General features: G+C 37.9%; 1 protein-coding gene across 4 annotated transcripts in view; it reads left to right on the forward strand.

The window, feature by feature from the left end:
• Positions 1-7259: 7259 nt before the first annotated feature.
• The window catches only part of STK33 (serine/threonine kinase 33), a 240177-nt gene continuing 220005 nt past the window's right edge, over positions 7260-27431 (forward strand). For 3 of the 4 annotated variants that reach the window (XM_058305786.1, XM_071218215.1, XM_058305789.1), the window contains exon 1: positions 7274-7389. The gene's annotated coding sequence lies outside the window, so the exon portion shown is untranslated. Of the gene's footprint in view, positions 7390-27431 lie in introns of all 4 variants that reach the window. The other variant, XM_058305788.1, reaches the window with a different exon arrangement.

The following is a 27431-nucleotide window of genomic DNA, read 5'->3' on the forward strand; positions in this document are numbered from 1 at the left end:
AAATTATTAATTTCTCACCCCTCCTTGTTGTTTACGTTTGCTGTCTGCTCTCTGTGTCCATTCATTATGTGCTTGTCTTCTTTTTTTTTTTTTTTTTAGGAAACATTGGGAACCGAACCAGGGACCTCCCTTGTGGGAGGGAGGCATCCAATTGCTTGAGCCACCTCTGTTCCCTGCTTGTTGTGTCTCTCATCGTGTTTCCTCCTTGTGTCTCTTCATTGCATCATCTTTTTGCATCAGCTTGCCATGAGAGCTGGCCATGTCAGCTCGCTGTCTTGCTTGTCCTCTTTAGGAGGCACCCAGGAACTGAACTCGGTACCTCCCATAGGGTAGGCAGGTGCTCAGGTGCTTGAGCCACATCCACTTTCAACAAGTTTTAATGTTGGGGAGTGTGAGTTCTCCAACTTTGTTCTTTTTTGAGATTTGTTTTGGCTAAATTTGTATCTTTTGAATTTCCATATGAATTTTAGGATCGCTTATCCTCTTCTGCAAAAAAGGCAGCTGGAATTTTGACAGGGATGGTATTAAATCTGTAGATCAACCTGGGGAGTATTGTCATCTCAACAATAAGTCTTCTACCTTGAATAAAAGGGTCAACTCAGACCAGCAGAATATCTCAGCCTACATGTAATATCAGGTGTTAAAAATTGCTTTTTGACTTTGGATAAAGGGGGAAATGAAAAGGACAAATGAGCTTATATGGCTGAGTCTCCAAAAAAGTTGGGAAGTCATCAGAGGGGTAATGCTTATGCACGCCTCAGCAGGGTACCAGAGACAGCCAAAGTAGATAGAAACCCAGGTACTGGTTCTCCTAAGGGTTACAGAGACCCACAGGTTCTACAGTCATGGCAGATGACTCGAGTTCAGTGCCATGTCAGTTGGCCCTACTTTGGAGTTTGTGTTCCTGAGTGTGATGGAGTTGGACTCAGATATGACCTTTTTACACATGCCTCTTCTGTTACTTTTACCAGATCTGTGATTGGTGTTGGGGTTGGTGTATACTCAGGAGACCTGAATCTCTGGACTGTCCATGTGACAGCCAGGCCCTGAGCCTTAGCAGACTTATAACGTCTACCCTCTGCTTTATTGGATATACCCTGGTCAGCTAACAGGGAGGTGAAGGTCAACCACCACACCAGGGAGCCAAGAGTGCCTACATCTGGAAGCAGGAGAATTACATCCATCATCCATGTGGAATCTAAGCCCCTCTTGATGTAGAGGGGTACTGGACATAACCATCCCAGGGTCCACAGGATGGAGGAATAGAGTATGGACTAGAGTGGACTTTCTGGTGTTCTGCTGGGGAACTATTGTGATTAGTAATGGAAGAAATTGTAGTATTGATGTGGAGAAAGTGGCTATGGTAGCTGCTGATAGTAGGGAGAGGGAAGAAGAGATATGATGTGGGGGCATTTTCAGGATTTGGAGCTATCCTGGGTGGTGCTGCAGGGACAGATGCTGGACATTGTGTGTCCTGCCATGGCCCACTGGGTAGACTGGGGGAGAGTGTAGACTACAATGTAGACTACTGTCCATGTGGTGCAGCAGTGCTCCAAAATGTATTCACCAGGTGCAGTGAATGTGCCATGATGATGGGAAAGGTTGTTGATGTGGGAGGAGTGGGGTGAGGGGGGTGGGGGGGTATATGGGGACCTTATATTTTTTGAATGTAACATTTAAAGGAAAATAAAGAAGAAAAAAAGCAAAGCAAAGCAAAATAAAACAAAACAAAAAACAATAAGTCTTCTATCCATGAACCATTATTTAATTTTGGTATGCACTAGCCTGAACTCTATTTTTACTTGACAAGGACCCTGGGCCAGACATACACTGTTGATCAGAAAAAAATGAATTAACTGCCACATATTTATTTCATTTTAGCTGTAGGATAAGGTACAGTTTTATTTTTGTCAAGATAGGAGAAAAGTGGAAAGACATATAAATTGGTGGGGCCTACTGGTGATCAAAGACAGCTCTCATTAGGAAAAAGTTGTTTAATATTATATATACTTTTACAATACTTGCCCTCATTTAAGAATTTTTAATATAACACATAATATCCTAAAGAAATCCTAATATATCTTATAGAATGAAAAAATATGGAGTGATTTTTTTCTTTTGTGATGTAGTCTTTAAATTTTTTTTGGCATAGCATTAATTAGAGGTACATTTTAATTAATGTATAAATTAAATGGTTCTTGACTTAAGAAAACTGATGTAATCTGCCCACCCCAAACTTTGATATTTTTACTAACAGAGTCAACAAAAGCTGGAACAAACTGCATTATTTGCTTCTATGTTTTTTTATGTTGACAAAATTCAATTCTGATCTCTTTCTTAAATGTTAAGCAATTCAATATTAAATTGTAACCATGACGTTACCATAGAGTGTTTAAATAAACAATATATAATACTTCATGCCAGTGGTGACATTAATAATTAGAAGAATAGAATGAGAGCAGATTGTGTCGTAATGACCCTGGACTAGATTATTTGAGTTTCCTTGGCAGTGTCAAGAGTTTGTCATGTTAGTGGTCATCGTGTCACAATCCATTATCTCACTGAGAATTGACTCCAACTATGGTAACTAGCTGTAATATTTAATGTAGCTGCTTAGAGCCACTTGAATACTTACTCCCCCCCTCCCACCAAAACGAAATAGTCTAAGGCAATTACATGAAGGGTTTCCCAAGAAAACTGAGGGCCTATATGTACATATTTTAGGGAGTTGAATGTGTTCTGTTTCCTTGTATAATTTCTCTGGTTCCTCTCTAAATGTTAGTGGCATTTGTACACTAGAAATGAGTATTTACCTAACTATTTACCTACTTATCTATCTATATGTCACCATGTTCTATAAAGTCTTCCTTCTTTCCTCCTTTTCTCCATTCATTCTTTCACTTACTATTGCCATGCTTTTAATTAAACACCTATTAAGTGCCAGGTACCATCCCAGGCACTGGGAACAAGTAATAAACAAAGAGGTCAGGTCCCAGCTGTCATGAGCCTAACTTCCAGAGAGGGAAGAAAGAAAATAAACTGTTTCAGATGGTGTTAAATGCTAAGAAATAAGAAAGCAGGGCAAGGTGTTAGAATGTGAGGTAGGATTATTTTAGATAGGGAGGTCAGGGAAGGCTTCTCTGAGGAGGTGACAAGTGAGTTGTGATCTGAATGATGAGAAGGAATCAGGCATGTGGAGCTCTGGGGACAGAGACAGACAGAGAAAACAAGTACAAAGTATTTGAAGCAGCTTACAAGGAGAGAGAGAGTGGGGAGAAGAGAGAAGGGAGAGGGGAGAGGAAAAAGGGGAGACGGGAGAGGGGAGAGGGAGAAGGAGAGAAAGAGGGAGAGAGAGAATAGAAGAGAGAACAGGAAAATGTAATACGAAAAAGTTACTAAAGTTGAGCTGCAGATTTGATTCCTATCTTCCTGGAAGCGAAGGTATAAAGGCAAATGTGGTCAATTTCATGACTTGCTTTCTTTATATGGAAAAGGTGTAACAGTTTCTCAAGGGGAAATATATTTTTATTGTTGTTGTTTGGATACTCAGATTTGAAAGACATTTCTTGCATGGATCTTCCTATAAGGGGCATAGCCAGATTGGATTAGCTAGTGTGGCAGCAGAATAATACAACCCCCCCCCCCCCCGATGTTACCTTTTATGCAAAAGAGACTTTACAGAGGTGATTAAATTAAGAATCTTGAAATGGGGAGAGTAGTCTGGATTTTCCAGGTGGGCCCAATCTAATCACATGGGTCCATAAATGCAAAGAACCTTTCCTGGATAGAATCAGAGGGAGATATACCTTGAGAAAAATGGTAAGAGGGATGCAACATTGCCAGCTTTGAAGATGGGGGAAGGAGGCCACCAGCCAAGGAATGGATGTGTCCTCTAGAACCTGGAAAAGGCAAGGAAACGAAGTCTCCCCTAGAAACTTCAGTCCTATCGATAACTTGATTTTAGCCCAGTGAGATCCATGTTGGACTTCTGACCTACAGAAGTACAAGATAGTAAATCTGTATTGTTTAAGTCACCAAGTTTCTGGTATATTAATAAATAATAATTTATGGTGGCACTCACAGAAAACTGATACAGTTAGATTTATTTTGGTAGCAAGACACTTACCTACTTAAGTGAGCTTAAGCAAAAGGGGCACTTTATTATAAAGATTTGGAAATATACATGGAATTCAAAGTCAGGAATTCAGCTCCTTTCAGGAAATACTATAACCAGGGACTGAAAAGCGGTCAGAATTCTTTTGCTCTATTTTATTTTCTCTCTGTAGATCTTTTTCACCCTTCCCATTCTTTTCACATTTTCCCTGGAGCCTGGTTTTCTGCATTTTTCCAGGTCACGTGGTGGGAAAGCATGGTTCTGGACAGCTCCTGATTTTCTATGTTGTGAATTTATCTACCTAGAGGAAAATGGAAATCTCTCGGTCTTAGTTCCAAATTCCTGGGAAAGGGACCATGATTGGCTCGGCTTGGGTCAGGGACCTATTACTAGAGCAACTGACTATAGCCAGGCAGCCTGGTCACCTTGTCTGAGGACCCAGGGCTGGTTTCCAGGAAAAGATATATCACTAGACTGCTTTTATTTCTTTTTCCCCCTGTTTTAGATTTATTAAGAAATCCTCAATAATTATTTCTTATCAGATATAGATTAAGGGATTTCAAATTAGAATATGAAAATGACAATTCCTGAAATACAGCCAGATTTCATTTTAGCCACCTGAGGGCAAAGTTATTTTCATTGGTTTGGTGTGTTGCATCAAAAATAGTATCAAGACTGAATGTACTGGGGGAGAGTATAAACTACAATGTAAACTATTATCCATGTGGTGCAGCAGTGCTCCAAAATGTATTCACCAAATGCAATGAGTGTGCCACAATGATGAAAGAGGTTGTTGATGTGGGAGGAGTGGGGTGAGGGGGGCTGGGGGGTAAATAGGAACCTCTTATATTTTTTGAATATAACATTTAAAGAAAAATAGAGATCATAGGAAAACATACACACACAAATAATATTAAGGGTATCAGATGTGTCTCGAGTGGTTGAGAGCCTACGTCCCACATAGAAGGTCCAGGGTTCAGTTCCTGGTGCCTCCTGAAAAAACAAAAACAAACAACAAGCAAAATCAATGAAGGGACCAACTCAGGGAATCCAAAGTGGCTCAGTGGTTGAGTGCTGGCTTCCCACATACAAGGTCCAGGGTTGAATCCCCGGCCCTCGGTACCTCAAAAACAAAGAAAAAAAATCGAGAGAAAAATTATTCAGGGAGTAAGAGTCATGTATTCTATATCGATTCTATCTCTGATCATGAGTTCAAATATTTATCATGGTTAGCTCTCTCTCCATATTACACTGCTGTGTTTTAATGCAACTTGCAAGTCATCGGGGGATCATGAAATTATTAAATAGGTAGAAACCAGCATAAATAAGAGATGAAAAGTATCAGAATGCATAAATATGTCATAAGGGTAATATTTTATACAACTTGTTTCAGTTATTAAATATATAAATACGTGTGCATTGGGTGATGATATAAAACTTTTCTTATGGGGGATTACAGTCAAAAAAGTTTGAAAAACTCTGGTCTGGGCAATCAGGTAGACTTTGGCTATAAGGCTATAATAAACATCATTCTCAAAATAATCCTTCTAGTAAATGCAGAGGTGAATGAGGGTTTAAAAACAAAAAAAATTTTTTGAGGTACCAGAGCCAGGGATTGAATCCAGGACCTTGTATGAGGGAAGCTGGTGCTTAACCACTGAGCCACCTTGGCTCCCTAAAATTGATTTTTAAACGGTATCTCTAAATATAAGCAGATGGCATAAGGCTAAAGCATGATTTTGTATGGGCAGTTTTGGAAGGGTGAACACAAAGTGGTACAAGCACACCACTTTTTGTGGTCAGGCTTAATCCAGGATGAAACGTAGTGCAGTGATTTCCAACCTGGGCTTGTATCAAACACACTTGAAGACTTACTAAAAATGGTTTCACAGTACCTATTCAATCAGAATTTCTGAAAGGGTAACCCATGACTCTATATTTATATACAAAATACGTCAAACAAACAAACCTTTCCAGATGTCTCTGATATATAGCCAGGTTTGGGAATCACTGACCAAGAGACCATACAGAGGGGTCATCTGCTTTTCTTTCAAAAGAATGTTCATAATGACAATTTCTCTCAATGACACTATTCATAAGCATTAGGAAGGAGACAGTTCAAAGTTATTTCTTTGTGAGGGTCTGGAATATAAGGCTTCTTGACTGTTGATTAAAGGCAGTTCCATGCACTTCCTAGTTCAGTGACACAGATGGTTGAGTTTATCTCCTTTTGTGGACACTGTCACTAACACTCATGCTTGGATGGATGGCTGTGGGAGGGGGGCAGAGAAAATTCTTGTAGGCTTTTCCAAGACCCTTGGAAGACAATACTTTGACACTTCTTCAGAGGAAGGTTCTTTTGCAGAATAGGACATGGGAGAGATTATTCATGCTGTCCATCATGACCTTTCTGACGAACCTGACAGGATAAGTCAATTGTCAAATATATCTCAAACTCTAAGCAATAAAATGAATCAACCTGCTCAACCAAGTTATAGGTTATTAGTCAAATACATTTTAGAGGATATCTGTCTCAAACAATTAGTATAGTTGAATTTCTTATCTCTAGCTATTACAGAACAGGACTGAAGCCCACAGAAGCCATTCCTACTTCACGTCATTAAAAATATTAGCGTACAGCTGCTGCCTGTATTTCTAGCTTCTGTTGAAGAGGGGATGCATTTAGATTGTCCCACAGAAATTTGTGGCCAAAATATATTCCCAGGAATCGTCACTTGATTTGTCAGGAGCCTTCTTGGGTCCTTACCAACCTCCTCTTTTCCCAGCATTGACATCCGGTTCGTTTTTCCTACTTTTTAGGCTAGCTCAGCACCCACTGCACTGCAAGACCTGCAACCCCAGCTCCAACTGGCTAGGCAATGAGATCTGGGGCCCTGAGTGATAATATTGTTCTGGACGTCACCTTTTCACCGTGAAATTACTCTCACTGAGTTTTTTGAAAAAGGTTCTATCCCGGAGAAAGGAATTCTCAAGTTCCTAAGAGGGGCTGCTGGCAGCTCCCGGAGTTGGTGGCACGCGCCGGTCCGCACCTCCCGCACGTGGGCGCTCTTACCCTGCCGGCGCCTTCTCGCCAGCCGGGTATGGGAGAGCGAGCTTCGCGCCCGCCGCCGCGCTTTGTCCCCGCGCGGCTCCCGTCTATCGCTTTGCGGCTGCACCGCGGGCTGAAAAGTTTCTCCAGGTGTGAATTCCGGACTCGGCGATTACCTGAGTGAAGTCTGTGCACCTGTCCAAGGCCAGCTCGCCCTCCAGTCAAGGTGAGTGGCTGTTGGCGTCGCCGCGCAGGACTGGCCCCATGGGAGCTGGGTCCGCGGCGAAGGCGGCGGCGCCGCGACCCGTTGCTATGGCAACGCGCGGAGTAAACGGGCCGCTGCGTTTTCCTCTGCCCGGCGGGCTGGCGGCCCCAGCCTAGGAGGGACCCGGCCAAGGCCGGGCGTTCCCTCGTAGTCTCTTTTGGGGCCGAGCCTTTGGGACACCATTTCCCCAGGTCCGGTGCCTGGGGTGGTCGCTGGCCGCCCCAATTCATCTGCACCTTCCTACCTCCACTCCATCTTAGGACGTGAACCTTTTTGGAAGTTTAAAACAAACTTACTATAGGGTAAGTGTGATTTGGGTAAAATAAAACATAAAAAAACAAAACAAAACAAAACAAAAAAAACCTAGTGCCCGGCGTCTAGTAGGACCTCATCATATGGTAGCTATTTCCTTTGCACACTGTGGATGCTCATAGGAGGAGGCATTATGGCATAAGAGTAGCCTCTTATTGGCCAGGTGGACAGGTAATTTAAACCCTCTGTGACACAGCTTTGTGAAGCACTTGAAAGTTACTTGTCTTATATTTGCATGCTACAAATGGTTCTGATCCTCCCAGTCCCACATCACCTTTCACCTTCTTTTTGTCTGCTCACTAAACAACTGCAGCATATCCAACTAGAAGATTGGGTGGGCATGCATTGGAGGAGGGCTCTATGAATATAAAAAAAAAGCAACAGGTTTCGACCCTTGGCTTCAAATACCTACCTTTAAGCAGAAGTATCACACATTTAAATCTCTAGCCCATGTAAATCTGTAGTGTTCTTATCTCAGTGAATGTTACCACCATCCATCTGGTTGTACAAACCAGAATTCTTGGACTCATTCTTGACACTTCCCACTCCTTCTTCCATATCCAAATAACCATTAAGTTGTATTCATTTTATCTTCAAACCAAATCTCTAATCCATCCACTTATTTCTCTCCGTCCACTATCATGATGGACCAGACTACTGTTGTTCTTGCCTATGTCTCCTAACTGGTCTAAAGATCCTCAGTCTATCAATATTCCCATCCATTCTCTGCACTGCAGCTGTAATAATCTTTTGAAAGTGGAAATTTGATTATCCTACTCCCCCTCTCTTCTTCCAAAACAAAATAAAACAAATAAAACTTCCCTTTGTTTAAAATCTGTCATCGCTTTACATTATCCTTAAGATAAAGACAGAACTCTTTAATGTGGCCTATAAATTGGGTGACCATACACTTCATTATCCAGACTAAGATAGCGAGTGCTGTCAGTTACCCTTGGGCAAAAGGCTGGGACAGTCGCTTAGGCAAATTTGGACAAATGGTTATTCTACCTATAAGGTGGCATCTACCTCCTCTCCATCCTTATATTAGGTTCCCTGATTCTCTGTGTTCCAGTTATGTTTGTCACAATTTCCCCTCTTACCGCAGGCCTTTGCACATGTTCCTCTCACTGCCAGGTATGGTTTTCCTTTCTGTCTTTTACCTAGTTAATTAACTCTTACTCATCTTTCACATCTCAGATGAAGTGTTTCCTCAGGCAAACTGCCTCTGACCACTCTGTCTAGGATAAACCCCCTTAGGATAAGCACTGGTTACTTCTTCTTAGTAGCACTTGTCACAGTTGGAGTGATAAATTTGTCTGCATGCCTGGCATATAGTATGAGTTAATAAATACTTGAATGTTGAATTATAAGCATTTTCCTGTGTCATTAAACAGTCTCTGGAAATATCACAGTCTTTAAGAGCACGGACTCCAGAGCCAGACTGCAGATTTGACTCCCAGCTCTGCCACTTACTATAGACCCACCATTCCTCATCTAAAACCCTTGGGGTAGATGTGTTTTATTTTTTATTTTTTTAAAAGATTTATTTTTACTTATTCACCCCCCCCTTGTTGTTGGCATTTGCTGTCTGTTCTCTGTGTCCATTTGCTATGTGCTCTCTGTGTCTGCTTGTCTTCTCCTTAGAAGGCACCGAGAACTGAACCTGGGACCTCCCATGTGGTAGGAGGGGCCTCAATCACTTGAGCCACATTCGCCTCCCTACACGTGTTTTAAAAGTCAGAATTTTTCTTATTATAGAAAGATAACATGGCACATACACCGTGTGACCTCTAGTGGGGGCAGAAGGAGCACTACCCTGTAATCAAATACATTACTTTTTCCTCAGTGAAATGAATGTATACATATTCACTCTAAGTGGGCTGAATAAAGACTATATGTAGTTTCATATCAGTTGTAGTCAGGTTCTTCCACCAAATGAGTTTACCACAAACGTGAAAACACTTGGTTTACAGAACTTGAGGATTTTAGAATTTCAGTTGAAGGAATGTGAATGTGTCCCAGTGTATTTTTCGGTGCTTCAGATTCCGCAACTATAAAATGTAGGTTATATTGCTTACCTCACAGGTTCCATATTGTATGTTGTGAGAAGTAAATGAGTTAACATATGTTAACTGCTTATAACCATGAATGGCCCTTAGTATTTTATTTTTTTTGGCTCTGTAATAATCCATACTGTGGATATATCATGATTTATTTGCAATTCACTTATTGTTGAGTATATATATTTCAAGTACAAAAACAGATATGAACATCTTTATACTTAAAACTTTTGGCTACATTTAAAAAAAATTACTTCTGTATGATCAATTCCTAAAAGTGAAATTACAGAGTCAAAGGACAGGAACATTGTGAATGTTCTCAAAACTTATTGAAACATATTGCCACATTGCCCTTCAGAAAGATGGTACTAATTTACAGTCCCACCATTAGTCTTATGATACCTGTATCAGCATTATTATTTTTAAAAAATTGTTGCTTATTTCACAGATAAAATGATACCTCATCTTAAGTCATGTGTTTCATTATTAATGAATTCAAGCATTAAAATATGGTTGTTAGCTATTAAATTTTTCTTTCCTGTGAACTGCCTGCATAGGCTCTTTGGTGGGTTTTCTATTGGAGTCTCAGTGTTTTTCTTATTAACTGTTTAATTAATTGTTTTGTTTCTTCCTCTCCCAGACCAGGCAGGAATCTGTATGCTTCACCTTGGCTGTAATTAATTGGATAAGGTGTCTCTGGAGCTTAGGGTGAGCTGTTACTTGCCTCCAGGCTTCAGAAGGGGTAGAAAGTAGTGTTTCAGATCTTGGGGAAAATCTGAAATCAAGGGCAGGCTGACTGCCTGTTTGTCTGAGTCTTCAATCTAACAGGTCTTAGAAGATGGAGGGCATCTGGGTAGGGCAAAGAACCAAGGCAGACCATAAGAGGCAGAGTGATCTTCAGAGCTGGGAGAGAGAAGCTGTAACTTATTTATGTATTTATATTTTAAATAGTGAGCTTGCCATGTCTTCTACAGGGAGAGGGGAATGCTAGTATTGTCTTATCTAGATACAGATTTGTGTGAACTCTTAATATAATAAGGATACTCTTTGCTTGTCAAAGAGTTTTTTATTTATAGAAATTAAAAAGGTTTTGTATTGTCCATTTGTTAATATTTTATGATTCATTGCTTTTAGGCTTAGTCCTTTCCAAGGAGAGACAAGATAAATACATTTTCTTTAAAAATACTATTTTGTGATGTCAGCAAATCAAGGAAGTAAAAGAGTTGAGTAGTGCGATTTCTAATAAAATACCTAGGACAGGATGATACAAAGGGTGACATGTCATCTTTATGTCTCCTTAAGATCGATGAATAAAAGAATTTACACTGCTGTAAGGGAGTTTGATGAAGGCTTTTTTTTTTTTTTTTGACTCTGTCTGAGAACTTGTACACTCTTATGCTTAAAGATTTCTAGAAGTGCCTTTCTAAGACAGAAGGTGTGAAGAGGAGAAGATATGGTCTCTGGAGATATTTTCTACTCCTTTTATTGTCCATCTGATGATCCTATTAGTATTCAAGTATGCAGAGTTGTTAGATGCCAAGAAAAATTTTCTCTGTTTTTAAAAGAGCCTAAACAATTTTAAGAGAGAGAGTAATGTTTCCTGCCTGGGGTAAAAAAACAAAAACAAAACAAAAGAAAACAAAAAAACCACAGGCTTGCTTATAAGCAGTGTCCCTCCCCTGTATTATAGCCCACTGTATATGTGCACATCCTACTAGACCAATTTGTAGCACCGCTGTGAGAAATGGAGATCCAGGACATGCTGGCTACTGCTTTAGCAGTCTTTCATCTCTGGAGAAAAAAGAAAAAAAAGAGCCTTAAACATGGAAAATTTAGCATAAAATTAATTGCTGACCTTTTTGGCCTTGATAAATTGGTGAACTTTAAGATGTTTCAGAAAGAATTTCCTTCTTGCTGAACTCCAATATATGTCAGTGAGGCTAATTGTATTTTACTTGAGTCTCTCTTAGGGTTCTAGAATGTGAAGAATGGTCAACATATTGTAAAACTGTATTAATATGTCTTTTTAAAGTTTATTAACCAAAATAAATCTTAGAGTGCATAAGAAACTAATTACATCACAAATCCCTGCAGTTTTATCGACCTGAGATTGTTTTATTTCAGAAAGGTTTATAAGGTGAGAGTCTGTAGCTTTTATAATTAATCAAAATGTCTTTTCTACATATAATGGACTAATTATCTTCCTTAATAACCATTGACTTGTCAGTTTGAATATCAATGAGAATGTGGTATTACATTAGGAATAAAGTACGAAAAAGTAACTTTTTACTGATGATGATAAGTTGATTTAGAAATATCCTTACTGATTGATTTATTTTTATCTAAGTTATTTAGCAAACATTATTAACTATTATAAACATTTATTCAACAAATATGTATTGGGTGCCTATGATGTACCAGGCACAATTCTAGAATATTGTGTTAAATTTTTTCTTTCACATTGTATGTGTTTGAAAAAATGTTTGCTTGTTAGTCATTATTCTTTACATGAACTGATATAAACTGATGGTTATTTGGGAAAAATGGCATTCAGACTATACATATTCATTCAGGGAATCTTAAAAAAAGTCTTATAGCATTCAGTCTCTGAGATTGAGGTATTGGTAATTGAAAATTCTACCCTGTTACTTTGTTGTTATCACAGTAGAATACTCATCTGCAGTGACACAGAGCTTGCTAGGAGAGAATCCATTTACCATATACCAAAGGCAGCACGTCTGAGGCTCAGGTTCTTATACTTGAATTCTTTCAAGTTTGACTGCTGTTAACAAATTTGAACATAGTGGTTCTTAGATCTGCTCTAAGAGGGAGCTTAGCTCCAATCAGCTGAAATCTTGGGGGAGAAAAGCAAATATTTTCCTTGGACATTTTTCATGGAAACCTAATTAATTTTCTACTCAATCTTTATTTTGGTCTTCAGTTTATGGCAATAAAATTCGGTATTTTCCTACTTGTTATTATGAAAGTAAACACCAGTGTTCAGCAGTGATTTTCAAGCTAACTTCTTAATTGTCATATCTCTTTGATGGTACACATATATAGCTCCTTTTTATAGTTGTCTCTGACTTTTATATTGAGATATGATTCACCACCATAAAATTCACCCTTTTAAAGTATACAATTCAGTGTTTTTTAGTGTATTCACAAAGTTGTGCAACCATTACCACTATCTAATTCCTGAACATTTTTATTACCCCCCCAAAGAAACTTTGAACCCATTAACAGTCACTCCCCATTACCTGCAGTCCCCCATCCCCTTGGAATGGAGTGAGGGGAAGGGTAGCCTTGTGCTCCTCCCTTAGGTTTACCTGTGTCACTAACAAGGTTACGATTGGGGTCAGGCTCACCTGGGTTTAAATTTTGGCCCTGCTTCTCTGGCTTCAGATTCTATATCTTGGGGTTTATAATTCCAGTTTTCCAAAATTATTATGAAAAGCAAATCAAATATCCTATGTAGCCCTCAATACATGTTAGTTTTCCTTTTCTCTTTTCCCATGTTTTCTTAAAAAATATCTGTATAGTTTTTGAAAACACCATAGCATCTTAGGGTTGGAAGGGACCATTATCCAAATGGCCATTGTACTTTGCTGAATATGTAAAAATTCATATCATGCTTGTTCGCTTGATTTATTCAGTCCCTTTTTATTGATCACCTACTTTGTTTGAAGCACTTTTCTCTGTATGTCTCTCACAAATCAGTGGGGGAGAAATGACAGAGATACATGGTATAGAGCCTGGTGCTTGGTTGTCACTTCACTCACCCTTACTTTCCTCGTTTAATTCATTTGCTTGCTAAATTATGAGCCAGATACTATGCTAGGTTCTTGGGATGCAAAGATAAAAAGTTACGATCCCTGTAGAGTCTGCGGTAGAGGCAAGCAAACCAAAACTTTGTATTATCATACAGGAGGTGCTATAACAGGCTTACATGGTATGGAAGGCTGCAGGAGAGCTTTCCTGAGTCATTTTGGGGAAGTCAGAGGGGGAGGAGCAAGACAGGAAAGGAATGTGTGGCAGACTGAGCAGCAGGCACAAAGGCTTGGTGACGGGAAAGAGCGTAGGCCAATAAGGGAGTTCGATATCCAGTGAAATAGCGGCAGGCAGTGACTGCCCAGGCTAGAATTGCCCAGCTTACAAAGAGCTGAGATTTGACATTATTTTTGATAGAGAATGCAGAGCACAGTTTGTAGTTAAGGATCAATATATCTTGACTCTATTATTCTTATTCTATGTCTAGCTTAAAAATTTTTTTGTCTTTTGTCTTTAGCATTTCTCTCTGCTATTTTGGGCTTTTGCCTTCCTGATTCTATTCCTGTAGCAGCCTGCTGCTTTAATATTATCTTGGTTTACTTAAGACTTTTTCAGTCTTAGAGAGCTCCTTCTCTGGCTATATACTTTTTCTATACATCCTGTTGGTCCAGGCCTTAGTCAGTAACAGGGAAGACCCACCTTTCCAAGATCCATGGCTGGCTGAGACCTGTGGAGAGAGAGCTGTTTGAGAGACCCAGGTCTATGGAACGAAGCCCTTGACCCAGAGGTGTTGTCCTCTGGTGTTTCTTATGTTGCCCTAGATTTTCATCTGATTTTCTCCCAGAGTCGCTCACTGATTAGCCTTGCTCCAAGGCTATGTCTCAGTCTTTCTTGCCTTGTCTGAAAGTTTAAGGAGTAGCCCAGCAGCAGAAAGCCACTCTCCATGTATCCAGTTATTTATCCCTTCAAAAGACAGTCCAGGCTGGCCCTTCATATGTGAAAGAACATGTTTAAAGTTCCAGAGGTCACTGATTTATGACTTTGTTCTAGGATCTTCCCTACGTAATGAATCACTGAAGGAACTTGCATTGAAAAGATTGGTTAGAGCTGGAAAGGAAGGGTATGAGAGCTATTTTCAAATATTAAAAGAATTGTTGAAGGTATAGTAGACAAAGTGCCAGATTTTGGTTTTGAGGTCTGGTGCTGCCACTTACTGGCTTTATTTTTTTCATTCTAAATTCCAATCCTCCTAACATAATTCTGTGATTTAATAAATGTAACAGGCATTGACTATACTAATTAGATATGGATTCTTGGGGTAGGTTGAGTGGCAGCATTTTAGCTTTTTGAGTTTAAGCACTAGTGAATTGAAATTATAATAGCTGTGTTATTATACTCAGCATTGAATAAGTTATTTATAAGCCATCCCTTAGCCTCAAATTATCTCTGTGTTACAGACTAATTTTTTCAGTAAAATTACCCAAAGTATCAACTCTTTCATTCCTAGAATGCTTAACATGTTTGATTATTACAATATCTAGGGAAACTAAAGACTTAGTTTTATCTAGTGGTTTGATTTGGTTTCATTCTTTAGATGAGTTTAAAAGTGATTTATTTTTAAAGTATATGACTACTCTCTATATAACCAAGTTTATTGCTACTTAGAAAGTTTTCTCATATTACATTAGGATTACCATTATCTCAGATAATTTTGATTGTGGTCTAGCATATAGAGTGATTAATGTCTATTAGAACAGATCATTTGATGATACTATTAAATTTTACTTTCCTCCCATCAATTTCTGCTTGCTCCATTGGAAGCAGAAGTTTCTTGAGTTTGACTCTCCCAAATATCTGCTTCCTGGTAATTAAGTGTTGGTAATGATTTGTGGAGTATTACTTTTAGTTTTAGTTGTCATATTTCATTAGAGATATTAGTAAGTTGAATTTCATCCAGAGGAAGGTGAAGGGACTGAGATGGTGAAGAATCTTTAAATGATATGAAGGATAGCTGGAGGTGTTGAGGATTTTGAAAAGACAGCTAGCCTGTAGTATGACCAAGGGAACACAGGCTTATTTTCATTACATCTAGAGGGAGGGCTGAGACCTGTTGAAGGGGACTAGACATATCAGTAGGAAGGACAGAAGGAAGATTTATAGGAAGATAATTTTGGTTCAGTATGAGGAGAAATTTTCTGTCTTTGGTGTCTAATAAAATGCAATTCTTGGAGAAAGTGAAAAATGGGTTCTGTGATGGTTAATTTTGTGTGTTAGCTTGGCTAGGTTATGATATCCAGTTGTTTTGGTCAAAAAAATGACCTAGTTTTTGCTGTGAAGGTATTTTGTAGATAGCAAATGAGTTGACTTTAAGAAAAGGAGATTTCTCTTGAAAATGTGGTTTGAGCTTTTGCCTCCAAAACTTCAATATCACGTTTACCAGAATTTCTAGCCTGCCAACCTGCCCTACAAAATTCAGACTTATCAGTCACCACAATTTCATGATCCAATTTCTTAAAATCTCTTTATGTGTGTTTGTATATATGTATATATATTAAATGTATTCTGTTGTTTCTGTTTCTCTGGAAAACCGTAACAGAGGTTTCCTGTCCCTGGAAAACTCTGAACAGTGTCCATGTAAGCATCAAGCAGCTCTTCTGTGAAAGAGATTCTGTGCTGTACTAGATATCCTTTGCTTTTCTTTCCAACTCCTGGATTCTGTGGTTATGGCTCCACTCATGATGCTATGATGAGGCTACTTCTCCACTGGTTTTGCTTTAGTTATTTGTATAATTGGCTTAATACTCCTGAACATACCATACCCCAGAAGCAATACGTGGTGGATGAAAACTGCCTTAATATTAAAATTTTTTTCTATAGATCATTCACAAAGAGAAATATATCACACTAATGTACATACTTATACACACATACACACATACATATGTGTTTTGTATAAATGAGTGTTATTATACTTTTAAAGTTTTGTCCTCTGTTCCTATTGGTATAAAATGATGTTAAGCCACATGCAGTAGAGCTCTGTGTATCTCATAAAAATGTTTTTTATTTTTAACATTTATTAAAACATTTTTTTCAAAATATACAGCTCCCTTAAGTCTTCAAAATAGAGCCTTTGTGGAAGTGGAAATTAAAAACTGGTGATTTTACTTTGAGATTATTTGAGAAAGGTCTATAAATAAAACAATATGAACATTCAATTAAGTGTCTTAGGTATTTAAGAATAGGAAGTGGGAGTATTATAGTCATTTTGGAAAATTGTGTTTTCAGCCTCGCTTACTAATTGGATTGTTCAGTGCAGTATTAGTGGTTTCAAATGGCATCACAATTCATGACAGTTCTAACCTGGAGTAAAGATGTAGAGGCAAAATGAAATCCATCTTCCTAAGGAACTACTGGTTATATGAAAAGATTAAATCTGATTTTAAAATAAAGCTTTAAGTGCAAACCACTAAGAGTTCAAAAAATACTTTAAGGTCCCATGAAAGAAGATTTAGTGCATTTAGCGTTCCATTTTCTCATTATGGGTGAAATGCTTTTAAATTGATGCATATTATCACACCAATAAATTAATAAAATAGAGGAAGTTACATACATATCTTCTCTTTGAAATGGACCTATTCTTCAGGCACGGAGGGTTGTCTTTCAGAATAGACATTCTTCTGAAGTCTGCTTAGGCTCCATTTAAGTGTTGGGCCTTTTTTTCTAAGACATTGGAGAAATCCATTTTCTGGAATCTACCTATGCTCAGTGTGGTGCTTTGATTTGGTATTGTGAAAAAGAAAATCATCATGCTGGGAGAATTTCACTGGTGAGAAAGATACAATTTTTATAGGATTTTAAAAGTTCTTTAGTATATTTCATTTAAAGAGCCCAAAGCGTATGTGATGAGGGCTAATTGTATCTGTCTTCCATAAACGCCTATGTTGACCATTCCGTTGGTATTAGAGATTATAGGCAGTGTCCTTCAGTGCACTGGGGAGTCTTATAAACAGATTCTGTGACTGTGCTGAGAACAGATCTTCATCTTCCATGGGGTAGTCTTTTCTTCTAACTCCAGTCCTAATAATTTGCAATGTAAATAGTGATTTTTAATGTTGAAAATAATTTTTTTCAAGTATTTGAATATCTGACACAAATACTAAACAAACAAATCCCTTTGTGTCTGAAAGGTAACTGAAATGATATTAATTGACTTTCTGTTGAGAATATGTTTTTTTTTTCTCCTTAATAGTAAAACATCCTAATGTATCTTTCTCAAAATACTGTTAATAATATTGACCATGGAGCAGCCGTTTTTGGAGAATTTAAATCATTGTGGCTTCTTCAATATGTAGCTGGACTGTGGAAAGCTTTTTTCTTTTATTCTTTCCATTTTGCTCCCTCCCTATTTTTACTCACTCTGTGCCTCTATACAGAGTATGTAAAGAACTCTATGTAAGGCTCTTTGCTTTATAAGCTTATTTGTAGAAGTCCAAAGGGATGGGACTGAGGCCCATATAAGTGGTCATTATTTCTATAATTCATAATAACTAAAAAACCTTGAATTATCTGAATGTTAGTTTTCTGCAGTTTAACACTTTTGGACTTTTGTTCTTTACATTTGTGGGACTTGTCTCCTACTTCAACTGCTACCTTTTCACTTGTTTGTATAAATAAACTACTCTTTTCTTTCTTTTCCTCCCCCCCTTTCTTTTCTCCCTTCCACAAACACTGAGTGCCTATCACAACATGCACTGTGATAACTGTAAAGACACAATGATGAATTAATGATACCACCTATGTCTTCAAGGTGATTTGCCTGAGTATTTCTGATAGAGTATGATAAATGTAATACACACTTTGCTATGTATAAAATAATAAAAAGTGTGGTGGTGGAGGAAATTAGAGACTTTTCAGGTAAGATAAAGATAAGATAGACTATTTGTTAATTTTTATTAATACATAAATACATTTATTAACATTTATTAAATTTTTATAGTCATCTGTGTTCAGGCTGTGTGAATATCAGGCATTGATTTTTCAGTTCATTGTGGTAGGACTTAACAATCAATCAGGAGTTGAAAGTATGACTTTTTATAACTTTAAAGCTCTCCCATGCTAGATTTTTGGATTTCCAGAGGCTTAGCTGGAGATATATTGTTGCTCATGATTTCTTGCCTCTGTATTACTGTTTTACCATTTCCTAAGGATTCTGATCTGTTCACTGGATAGTAATGATGGTTAGATTATGTGTTATATGGAGTATCTTCTTCAATTTCTGTATTTATTAATATTTTATTTATGTGATTTACTTTTACTTTAAAGAAAAATCTTTACATTTAATGTTCTTTACAAAATTTTCATTCGTTTTGTGAAGCCATATTTGTGATATTCAGTTAGTTATTCGATAAATATTTAGTAAAGTACATACCATGTAGCAGACATTGTAGTGAGAATTGGGATAAATGTACATCTCTACCTTCATGGATCTTGCAGTCTAATGGAGAATATAGTCAAGTAAATAGGCAGTTACGATAGGTGCTATGATAGGGAAGTACAGGGTACTGCTGGACTCATAGAAAGGGTACCTGCTCCAGACTTGGGGGTCAGGAGATGATTTTGTGTATGTGTGTGAGAAATGATGACATCTAAACTAAGATCTAAAGGATCAGAAGAAATTATCTGGATGAAAGGTGGAGTGATGGGGCAGGGTGTTTCAAGAAGAGGAAACAATGTGTGCAAAGTCCGGACCTCAGAGACTTGGAAACTGGAAGACCCTTAGAAACTAAAAGAATGAAGGAGCATAAAGTATAATAAAGATGAGACTAGAGACCATATTGTACATATCATACTGGGCTAGGTAAGTCATGTTAAGAAATCTTGACTTTAATTCAAGGTGAATCATTGAAGGTTTTTGAGTAATGACATGACCACATACACTTTTTTTTTTTAAGGTACTGGGAATTGAACCAGGGCCCTCATACATGGGAAGCAGGCACTCAACCACTGAGTTACAATTGCTCCCCAACATATATATGCATTTTATTTATTTATTTATTTATTTATTTAATTTTTTAATTTATTTATTTAATTCCCCTCCCCTCCCCCGGTTGTCTGTTTTCTGTGTCTTTTTGCTGCGTCTTTTTTCTTTGTCCGCTTCTGTTGTCGTCAGCGGCACGGGAAGTGTGGGCGGCACCATTCCTCGGCAGGCTGCTCCCTTCTTCGCGCTGGGCGGCTCTCCTTATGGGTGCACTCCTTGCGCGTGGCGCTCCCCTACGCGGGGGACACCCCTGCGTGGCTGGGCACTCCTTGCGCACATCAGCACTGCGCATGGGCCAGCTCCACACGGGTCAAGGAGGCCCGGGGTTTGAACCGCGGACCTCCCATGTGGTAGACGGACGCCCTAACCACTGGGCCAAAGTCCGTTTCCCATATATGCATTTTAAATATTTTTTATTTTTTAATTTCTGTCCCCTCCCTCAACCTCCCCCCTCCCCGTTGTCTGCTCTCTGTGTCCATTTGCTGCTTGTTCTTCTTTGTCCACCTGCATTCTTGTCAGTGGCACTGGGAATCTGTGTCTGTTTTTTTTTTTTGTTGCTTCATCTTGCTGCATCAACTCTCTTTGTGTGCAGTACCACTCCTGGGCAGGCTTTGCTTTTTTAATGTGGGGTGGCTCTCCTTGCAGGGCGCACTCCTTGCACATGGGGCTCCCCTATGTGGGGGACATTCCTGCATGGTGCGGCACTTCTTGCGTGCATCAGCACTGTGCGTGGGCCAGCTCACCACGCAGGTTAGTAGGCCCTGGGTTTGAACCCTGGACCTCGCATGTGGTAGGTGGATGCTCTATCATTTGAGCCAAATCTGCTTTCCTGTATGCATTTTTAAAAAGTCATTTTGGCTGCAGTTTGGAGACTATACTGGAGGGAGCTAGAGGTAAAGGGATCATTTAATTGGAGGTGGGTATATTAATCCAGGTAAGAGATATTAAAGATGTAGACCAGGGTAATGGTCATAGATAAAAAAGGACTAAAACTTTAAGTGGAGTGGAGGCTTAGATTAATTGAATGTGGTAGCCCTGTGTGTTGGTTTTCTGTCTTGATGAAAAACGTTTGGATTTTACACTGGTGTAGAATAAACATAACATTTAAAAAATCATATTTCTAATGAAAGTAGTAGCTAACACTATAAAGTGTGCCAGGCACTATTTACATTTTAGAACAATCTTTCAAGGACCCACTAGTATTATTCCAATTGGACAGTTGAGAAAACAGGCATAGCTAGTAAGTGACTATGCCAGCTCGTAAGAGGGACCAGAGTCAGTTCTCTTTACCTCTGTATTATACTGGTTTTCCTCTGCCCCAGAAGTTTAGGGGAAGAGGCATGAGCCTTCCTCTCCAACTCTCTCTTCTCCTATTCTTTCTTCCTTCTGAAGAGAAGCAGATTAATTTTTAGAAATATTTAGAGGTAGAAGCAGAATTTGTGGATTTAGGGAGAGAGAGGAGTCTAAAATGGCTCTGAGATTTATGTTTTAGCCACTTGGGTGAATGGTGGGGACCATTCAGTGAAATCAGGAAATCCAGGAGAAGGAGGAAGAACAGGTTCTAGGCCAAGGTTGAAGGTAGAGGTGCAAGGAGAGATAATTATTACAGTTTTGAATATGTCGAATTTGAGGTGCTTGTGGGTATTGTAAATGTGTTCAGCAAGCAATTGTATGTATAGACCTGAAAGCTTAGAAGAGAAATTGCAAATGGATATATAGATTTGGGAGTCCTTATTACATATCCTAGGTAGAGAAACAAGTGTTTTTATTATTATATGAAATAACATAATCATTTAACTTAAAATAATTTACATGCTATTTAAAGATACAAAAGTAGACTGTTCATTTGTAAAACCAGAAACACCCACAACTACAGGTTCTGATAAGTCAACAAATGTGTAAGTGCTTTTCTCTTAGCAGGGCTCCACATCAGACACTGTAATCATATGTATGTAAGGGCTTGCAGATTTCAAAAATGAGAAAAGAGAAGGTTATGAAATATTTGAATGACTTGGAGTGAGTGAAAGATGTCTGCAGATGAGCAGACATTTACTCAAGAGAGTGAAACTTTCATTCCTAAAGAAAAATGGCTCATTACTGCATGGAAGAACTTCCCTGGTGAGGTACTGATACTTTTGACCTTTATTAGGATTATGGTACAATTCTTGTGCAAGAAAGTTGCCATATAGAAATGGCTATAATGGCTTTTGTTGCTTATGTGCATATCCAGAAAATGGGCAAAAGGGAAATTTTAAGATTCTACATGTAAAATGAAGAAAATCAAAGTTGCAGAGCTGTAAGATGGAATATAGTACAAGTGGTATATATATTTATTTCCTCATAGCTTCTGCATTGGTAGAATATAAAGTAAACATGAAGATATATGTTGTTAGTACATAGGACTTTGTGGTTTTCTCTCTATTGAGTGGGCAATTAATATGTTAAGTAATGTTTCCAGATTAAAAAAAATTGATAATCTTTCATTAAGAGTTTTTTTAAAAAGATTTATTTTTTAATTTATTGCCCCCCCCCTCCTTGCAGCTTGCTTGCTGTCTGCTCTCTTGTGTCCATTTGCTGCGCGTTCTTCTCTGTCTGCTTGTCTCCCTTTTGTTGCGTCATCTTGCTGTGCCAGCTCTCCGTGGGTGTGGGCCATCAGATCTCGCGGGCACAGGCCAGCTTGCCTTCACAAGGAGGCCCTGGGATGTGAAACCAGGGCCTCCCATATGGTAGATGGGAGTTCAATCGTTTGAGCCACAGCTGCTTCCCTTTTTCCAGGTATTTTTAAATGAACGTGCGTAGTATAGAAAAATAATATATTTATACGCCCAGATAAATAAACTCAAGGAGGGTGACATGGCAAAATCAAGAAACCTATCTAAGATTATTCTGCTTATAGCACATTTGAGAAATAGTAACTAATAAGTGAAGTTTGTGAAAAATCATCTAGGCTTTTGAAATTTGGGTCAAGACTAAGTTTGATTTTCTCTCCTAGTCTAACTTATTAATTATGCAATTCTTGGGATATCTTTATTGATTTTTCTTCTATTTTCTGTTTCTTGGTAGAAACAGAAAATAGAAAGAAACTTGGAAGACATTTCCACCTTAAAATTAAATTACTATCTTTAATTTCTAGTTAATAAACGTATTTTCCCCCAAAGGAATATATTAGTAACATTGTTTATTATAAAACCCATACAGAAAACCTGATATTCTTGTTCCCTGTATTTACTTGGTACATTTGACTTGCTTCTTTTCAACAGTATAAGTTTATTTCTTGAGTCCTGGTTTGAAAATGATAAAAGTTAAAGTACATTTACAGTTAGGTCGCAGATTAAGATTACAGATGTCTCATGAAAAATCAATATTTTCTAGGTTTCTATCTATAAATCTAAAAGTCTGTATTATTATTATTATTTTTGGATGAGGGCTGGTTCTTAAGTTAAACCAAATTGATCAGTGCCTGAAATTTGTTGAAAGTGATTTCATAGCTGAATTCTTATACTTCCTAGTTAAGTACCTGGCATGCCCCTCATTTTTTTTTTAATAATGAACTTTTTATTTTGAGATAATTATAGTGACATAGAGTTGTAAATAATATTACTGAGAGCTTCCATGGACCCTTCACCCAGTTTTCCCCTGATGGAAACATCTTACGAAACTATAGTATAATATCACAATCAGGAAATTAACAGATATAATCCACAGACCTTATTAAGGATTTCATCAGTTTTACATGCACTTTTGTGTGTGTATGTGAGACAAAGATCCCTCATACCACAGCCATCTTCCCGCTCTTCACGTCCCTAACCCCTGGCAACTATTTTTTTTTTTTTTTTTTTTTAAAGATTTATTTATTTATTTAATTTCCCCCCCTCCCCTGGTTGTCTGTTCTTGGTGTCTATTTGCTGCGTCTTGTTTCTTTGTCCGCTTCTGTTGTCGGCGGTGGCACGGGAAGTGTGGGCGGCGCCATTCCTGGGCAGGCTGCTCTTTCTTTTCACGCTGGGCGGCTCTCCTCACGGGCGCACTCCTTGCGCGTGGGGCTCCCCCACGCGGGGGACCCCTGCGTGGCAAGGCACTCCTTGTGCGCATCAGCACTGCGCATGGCCAGCTCCACACGAGTCAAGGAGGTCCGGGGTTTGAACCGCAGACCTCCCATATGGTAGACGGACGCCCTAACCACTGGGCCAAAGTCCGTTTCCCCCTGGCAACTATTAATCTGTTTTTTTTCTGTAAAGTTTCATCATTTCAAGAATGTTATGTACATGCACCTTAATTTTTTCCTCTTTATATGCATGGCTTCTGAAAATAAGACCAACTACATGAAAAGGGGCAAAGGGTTCTTAATTTTTATCTCTATATTATTAGGTGTTCTAAAGTTCTCCTTTATAGAAAGGTAAAGTGATCTTTTATGTTTTCTAGGTAAATTATTTTCCCTTGACATAAATTATAGTTTTCATATACTCACATACTGAATAAATCTGCATAGTTGGCCCATTCAAAAAATGCTTGTAATTCAGGTAGTGACTTATCACCTCAGAGAGACCTTTTTTGATTATTCAAACTGAAATAGCACCCAAGTTATTCCTAATCTCATTGCCCTCTTATTTTCATCATAGCGCATGGACTTTTTCTTGTTTATTTGTCTATCTCTTCTCCTTCACCCTCTTGGAATATAAGCTCCATGAGAGCAGGAACTTATTTATGTTTTTATTTGTTCCACTTTGTATTTCTGTTGCCTAGATTATTCCTGTATCTAAATGTTGTTATTGAGTGAAATGCATTTCATTGAATATAAAAGGGTCTGAAAACGTATCTTCTAAGCATGAGTTTAAAAAACAACTTTGATAATAAATTTTATTTTTTTATGGTAATCTGAGTATGCCTGAGTTTTGGTGTGTTAATATTGAAATGTTTAGAAATCTTTTACTATATTTTAGTCAATCAGTGTCCTGTTTGGGGACGTTAAATCCCAGGGATGTAGAACAATTATTTTATGCCCCATTCAGAGTTGTTTAAAGTCATCTAGTAGTCCTTTGTGAATTGGTAAAACTCTCAACTATCTATTCCTTGCTTTAGTTTCCAGCACTGCTGTTAAGAGTTTGGTCTGGTAGTAGATTTCCTTTGTTTGAAACCTATCTTTATCTGTGTGGCCTTGGGAAAATTACTTAGCCCCTCTGTGTCTCGGTTTCATAATCTTTAAAGTGGGGATAATAATACAATATATTTTATAGAGTATTTTAAGAATTAAGTGAGACATCCTCAATGTACTTAGACCAGTTACTGGCACATAAAATATATTTAATAAATGTTGGCTTTTATTGTTCAGTATGAGAGTTAATATTTTAGTTTCCTAGGCTCCTCCAGAAAATACCATGAACTGGGTTGGCTTAAACGATGGGAATTTATTCATTTACAGATTGAGGCTGGGAAAATGTCCAGATCAAGGCATCATTCCTTAAGACTGACTGCTGACGAACCTTGGCTCTTCTGCTCCATGGCAGGCCCTTGGCAGCATCTCCTGGTCTCTCCCTTCTCTTTTGGGTTTTGTTGATTTCAGATTTTTCCTTCTTTGGCTTTCTTTTTCTCTTTCTGTATTCATTCTGTTTATAAAGAACTCCAGTAATAAGATTAAGACCCATCTGAATGAGGTGGGTCACACCTTAACTGAATCAGCTCATCAAAATGTTCTATTTAAAATGTGTTTACTCCCATAGGATTAAAATTTAAAAACATGTTTTCTGGGGTACATACAATTTCTAGCCACATCTAGTATGTTCACACATCAAGCAGTTGAAATAACACAAATTGTGGCCTACATATAACCAGATAGACACTAATGAATTATAACAGTTTTATCTGAAATCCGAAAATGGATTTCAGGTTTGTTTATTTCCTCATTGCATTAGGTGGTTTCATAAACATCAAATAGTTTAGGAACTGCCAAAAGGAGATAAGATCTTCAAGGCCTAGGGATGTGCTCTCTTGATTTCTAGTTGTAACTTTTGCTTTGAGTAGAGAGATCACCTCTGAAAATGGTCTGTTCTTTTGTTGTCCATGCAAAGTGTGATCATATAATATGAATTTCCTAAACATTATTTAAATGTTGATAGCAAGAGGCAGTTTTGAGAAAGATTAGGAAGCTGTTACTTTTTTTTTTAATCAGAGAAGTTGTAGGTTTTCCAAAAAATCATGCATAATGCTGTTAGTTTTTAACTCCCCTTCAATTTTCCTTTTAAAGCTCCCTCTTCATTCTCCCCTTCTTGAATGGTCACTTTCTGTTTGCTCGCCTCTGGCACAGCATCCTACAAATATTTCTCTTCTATCTGCAAATGTCAATTTTGTTACTGATTGTCTAGATTTTTTTTATTTTTTAGAAAAGTTTTGGGTTTGCAGAAAAATAGAACAAAAAAATACAGGGTTCCTATATACCACTCTATCATTAATACCTTGCATTGGTGTGGAACATTTGTTACAATTGATGAAAGGACATTTTTATAATTGCCCTATTAACTATAGTGCATGATTTAACTTAAGGCACACTATTTGAGTTGTGCAATTTCATGGATTTTAATTTTTTTTCTAGTAATATATATACAACCTGAAGATTTTCCTGTTAACCACATTCAAATATACAATTCAGTGCTATTAATTATGTTCACAATGTTGTACCACCATCCATTACCAAAACATTTCCATAATTACAGATAGAAACTCTGTACATTTAAAGCCCTAACTTCCTATTCCCTAACCATTACCCCTTCCCCTGCTAACCTGTATTCTAGATTCTGACTCTATGAGTTTGCTTATTCTAGTTATTTCATATAGGTGAGATCATACAATATTTTTCCTTTTGTGTTTGGTTTATTGCACTCAACATGATGTCTTCAAGTTTCATTCATATTGTTGTAAGAATCAGAACTTCATTCCTTTTAAATCCTTAATATTCCTTTGTGTGTGTGTATATATATATATACACACACACAACATTTTGTTCATCCATTTATTGGTTGATGGACGCTTGGGTTGCTTTAATCTTTTGGCAATTGTGAATAATGCTGCTTTGAACATTGTTGTACAAACATATGTTTGAATCCCTGATTTCAATTCTTTGGGGTATACCTAGAAGTGAGAATTCTGGGTTATAGGATACTTCTATACTTAACTTTCTGAGGAACTGCCAAACTGCCTTCCTCAGTGGCTGTACCATTTTTCCATCCCCACCAGCAATGAATGAGTGTTCTTATATCTCCTACCTCTCCAACACCTGTAATATTCTGCTTTCTTAAGAGGAGCCATTCTAGTGGGTATGAAATGGTGTCTCATTGTAGTTTGGATTTGCATTTCCCTAAATGCTAATAATGTTGAGCATCTTTTCATGTCCTTTTTGTTCATTTGTATGTCTTATTTGGAGAAATGTCTATTCAAGGCTTTGGTCCATTTTAAAAATTGGTTTGTTTGTCTTTTTGTTATTGAGTTGAAGGACTTCTTTGTATATGAAGGATATTAAACTCTTATCAGATACATGGTTTCCAAATATTTTCTCCCATTCTGTAGGATTTCTTTTTACTTTCATGATAAAGTCTTTTGATTCAAAAACATTTTTAATATTGATGAAGGCCTGTTTATCTATTTTTTCTTTTGTTGCAATGTGTTGAGGGGAAAATCTAAGAAATCATTGCCTATTACCAGGTCCTGAAGATGTTTCTAATGTTTTCTTTTAGGAGTTTGATAGCACTGTTATATTTAGGTCTTTGATCCATTTTGAGTTGATTTTTCCTACAAGGTGTGAGGTAGGGGTTAGCCTTTTTTTTTCTTTTTTTCCC

The sequence above is a fragment of the Dasypus novemcinctus genome, chromosome 10 (assembly GCF_030445035.2).
Source record: "Dasypus novemcinctus isolate mDasNov1 chromosome 10, mDasNov1.1.hap2, whole genome shotgun sequence".
Taxonomy (NCBI): domain Eukaryota; kingdom Metazoa; phylum Chordata; class Mammalia; order Cingulata; family Dasypodidae; genus Dasypus; species Dasypus novemcinctus.